General features: G+C 34.0%; 1 non-coding gene across 1 annotated transcript; it reads right to left on the bottom strand.

Annotated features, from left to right (window-relative positions):
* Window positions 1-1,222: 1,222 nt before the first annotated feature.
* Window positions 1,223-1,329, bottom strand: LOC128285929 (small nucleolar RNA R71). The gene has a single exon (XR_008276476.1). It is a non-coding gene; the product is annotated as a small nucleolar RNA R71 (small nucleolar RNA).
* Window positions 1,330-4,381: the final 3,052 nt, after the last annotated feature.

Below are 4,381 nucleotides of genomic sequence, written 5' to 3'. Positions count from 1 at the left end.
GGAATCCATAGATCGAGTTAAAGCAACACTAGGGGTTTTAATTAGAAAGAGATTTCAATTAATCAACCTAGGCTTAGATGTTGTTAGTCTCGAGAGAGATAATAATATAACTTGGGGATTTCTACGGATCAAGTCAAGTGAATAAATCGTCTGATTCAGAGTCAAATAACAAGTGAAGTCTAGGTGGATTTTCCCTTGGCATTTTCCAAATCAATCAATTTTTCCCAAAAGTTATTTCCCCAATCTTCTTCTTGTGCATTCTTAGTTTAGTTAATTAATTTAGATAAAAACAAATCCCCTTATTTTTAGGCTAGATAATAAAAAGATGGTTAATACTAGTACTTTTAATTCATGTGGGTTCGACATTCCGGTCTTGCTATAAGCTATACTACTGTTCGATAGGTGCGCTTGCCTTTATCGTGATAATAGTTAGTTTTCAAGTATGATCAATCATAAATATAAAACTTATCACGAGACGATCACAACAAGTTTTTGGCACCGTTGCTGGGCAACTAAAATATTAGGAACGCTTAATTTTCATTACTTTAGCCATTTATTTTATTGCAATTTAAATTTTATTTTAGTTTTGTTAATTTTACTAAATTTTCTTTTATTTTCTTCTGACAAGTTTTTATAGTTTATGACTAGAAAAAACCCGTCAAGACCATTGCTTTTTAACAGTAAGATTGAAAGCACAGCTTGTAGAAACCGAAGAGAAATAAAGCGAAACCTAAGAAACATAGAGGAAGGACAAGAGGAAGATATCCATAACACAACCGAGGATATGGCTGAAAATCAAGAAAATCTGCTACCTCCTGCAATTGTTGCTGATCCAGGAAATCAAAATCTTGCTCCACACACTATGTATGATTATGCTAAACCTAATTTAACAGGAACTGAGTCGAGTATAGTTAGGTCTGCTACTGCTACAAATAATTTTGAACTAAAACCTAGCACGATTCAAATGATACAACAGTTTGTTCAGTTTGATGGTTTGCAGGATGAGGATCCAAACACTCATTTGGTGAATTTTCTGGAACTCTGCGAAACATTTAAAATTAATGGCGTTTCTGATGATGCCATTCGCCTTTGGTTATTTCCCTTTTCATTAAGGAATAAGGCTAAATAGTGGTTAAACTCGTTACCACGAGGGTCAATCACTACTTGGGAACAAATGACCCAAAAGTTTTTACGTAAATATTTTTCGCCGAATAAAATGGCTAAGTTGAGGAATGATATCTCTTCTTTTGTGCAGATGGATCTAGAAACACTCTATGATGCATGGAAGAGATACAAGGATCTATTGAGAAGGTGCCCTCACCATGGGTTACCTTTATGGCTGCAGGTTCAGATGTTTCACAACGGCCTGAATCCTTCAACCAGACAAATAATCAACACAACTACTGGGGGGATTATAAATAATAACACACCTGAAGAGGCTTATGAATTTATAGAAGAGATGTCACTGAATAATTATCAGTTGCAAGTCATGGGGATAAAGCCGTCGAAAGCAGCCGGCATTTTTAACGTTGATTCGGTCACCATGCCCTCTAATCAGGTAGAATTTTCGAATAGAAAAATTGATGGTTTACTTGGTTCGTCACAGGTTCACCCAGTAATGCAATACAATACAAGTAGAGGTGGAACAAACAATTCAGAATACCCACCTATTGGCTACAACATGGAAAGTGAGCAACTAAATTAAATGGGTAATAATCCTCAACCTCAAAATAATCGTTATAGTAACTCTTACAATGCAATTTGGAGGAACCATCCAAATTTCTCATGGGGAGGCCAAGGGAATCAAAGACCACCACCCCCTCCAGGCTTCCAACAACCTTACCAGCAAGAGAAAAAGCCGAACCTTGAAGAGATGATGACAAAATTTATTTCAGTAGCGGAAACCTATTTTCAGAACACTGAACTTACACTTAAAAATTAGCAAGCATCGATCCAAGGGCTTGAGAATCAAATTTGACAGCTGGCTAAGATGATTTCTGTAATATCCCGAATTAGGGCCTAATCGGAATAGTGGTTTCGTGACCATAAATCCGAGATAGAAATAATTATTTTATAATTATTTTGAGGTTTATGATATGATTGCATGATTGTGTGAAAATTTCGTGATGAAATTCTATGCCTAAAGTGCTTAAATTGAAAGTAGGGACTAAATTGAATAAGTTGCAAAACTTGCATTCTAGAAGTTTTAGTATGAAATTGTTTTGGAATATTAATGAGGAGGTCTTAAATAGCAATTTGACCAATTTTAAGTTCATGGACAAAATTAGGACATGGAAGGAATTTTGGAAAGTTTAGTAGTAAGGGTATTTTGGTCATTTAGTTATTAAAATGAATTAAAAACAAAATTAAAAGCCAATTTTGTCCATCTTCTTCATTAGGCCGAAATTTCAAGGGTTCTCCATAGCTAGGGTTTGTTTCAAGCTTCCAAGCTCCATAGTAAGTGATTCCAAGCCCGCTTTTAATGATTTTTACGTTTTTGAGATCCCTTAACTCGATAAAGCTTATGTTAGCAATAATTTAACCTAGGGTTTATATTTGGAAAAATAGCCATAGGTGAAATTTGTGTATTTTGATGTTTTATGATAGAATATGAAGTTTTAAATTATGTTAGACAACTTGTACTACTCGATTTTAAGCAAAAACGAGTAAAAGGGCTTAATCGGTAAAAATACCTAATAGTCACAAGTACATGTTAGAGTGAGAATTTGATGTTGCCATAGAATAGAAAAGTGATCAGCATGTTGTAAAACATAAGAATAAGAAATAAAGTTTAATCCCGAGCCTAGGGGCAAAAATGTAAATATGCAAAAGTTTAGGGGTAAAATTGTAATTTTGCCAAAATTTGAGTTAAGGATTAATTTGATAATGTGAGTATTAAATAAGCTAAATGTGTTATTTTAGATCAAGAAAGACGTGGAATCGACCTCAATCGAGGAAAAGAAAAGATTGTGGACTAAATTGCAAAATCTTTGTATTTTGGTACCAAGGTAAGTTCAAGTGTAAATAATGTAGCATAATGGTTATTTTTAAGTTATTGATGTTAATTATATGTTATGCTGAATTTTATTATGAAATGTATGCTTTGTGGTTAATTTCAAATAATATGTAAATTATGTGAACTACTTGTTAAATATAATTGTTACTGAGTATTGATTTGGCATTCTACTAAGACGACAAGGATAAGTGTTCGAGGAAAAAGCCCGTTTGAACCTTAGGAATAGATTAGGATACAAGAGACATGTCACTAGGATGGTTGAGCATCCGAACTCGTTGAGTTGAGTCCGAGTTCACTTATGGATGCCAATGTCCGAACTCGTTGAGTTGAGTCCGAGTTCGTGAGATGTAACTAGGCATCCGAACTCGTTGAGTTGAGTCCGAGTTCACTTATGGATACGAACGCCCGAGCTCGTTGAGTTGAGTCCGAGTTCGCTTATGGGCGGGTTACATGATTGCTTGATTGCATATATGGCACTTATGTGCAAGTTATCTATGTATCCGAATTATATTCCAATGTGTTCAACGGGTAAAGTTCTACTCAAATGGAGGAATATTCGAGATGTAAAGAGACGTATTGGTAAGTGATGTGAAATGGATATTTTGGACAGGTATGTATTTAACCCTCGGGTTGAGTATTGATACAACCACGATAAGGCAATAAGATGATGAAAAATGATTAAAAATGTGATATGTGTTTTAGTGATACATGCTAATGTTGATTGGTATAACTGTTTGTTATGTTACTTATTATTTGCATATGAACTTACTAAGCATTTATGTTTACTCCTCCTTCTTACTTATTGTAGTTTTAGACAAGCCACTTCGAGAGTCGGGATAGGTCAAGGCTCACCACACTATCCTAAGACTTTTGGTAATGGCTTGTAAATTTAAGTATGGCATGTATAGCAATATACCTTTTTGTGTAAATGATCTTATGGTGTGGTGATGGAATGGTTGAGGAAATGCTTGATAATGATAAATTATGAAAATAGTTAGTTTAGATTATATTTGATGTTAAGGACAATTATTAAGATACTTAGTGCATAAAAACTCATAAAAGGGATGAAATTTGCCATAAATGTAATAGTGCAAAGAACATTGACATGAGTTTAAAATTTACTAAAAATCATAGAAATTGAACTTGGTGATGGACTACATATAAAATTGAAGCTTATTATGTCTAGTTTCACATGAAACAAATGAAACAGGTAAAGAAATTATATGTTACAAGATATTTGAATTTTAGTGAAACAGGGTCATAGCAGTTTCTGAACCCCCTGTTCCAACTTTAAAAATTCACCATGAATTTTAAAGATATAATTAGGTAGGGTATTTTATATTCTCAGAATTTCAGGAGAAATAA

Source organism: Gossypium arboreum, chromosome 12 (assembly GCF_025698485.1).
Source record: "Gossypium arboreum isolate Shixiya-1 chromosome 12, ASM2569848v2, whole genome shotgun sequence".
Taxonomy (NCBI): domain Eukaryota; kingdom Viridiplantae; phylum Streptophyta; class Magnoliopsida; order Malvales; family Malvaceae; genus Gossypium; species Gossypium arboreum.
Note: the sequence above shows the minus strand (reverse complement) of the source record. Positions and strands in the feature narration are given on the sequence as shown.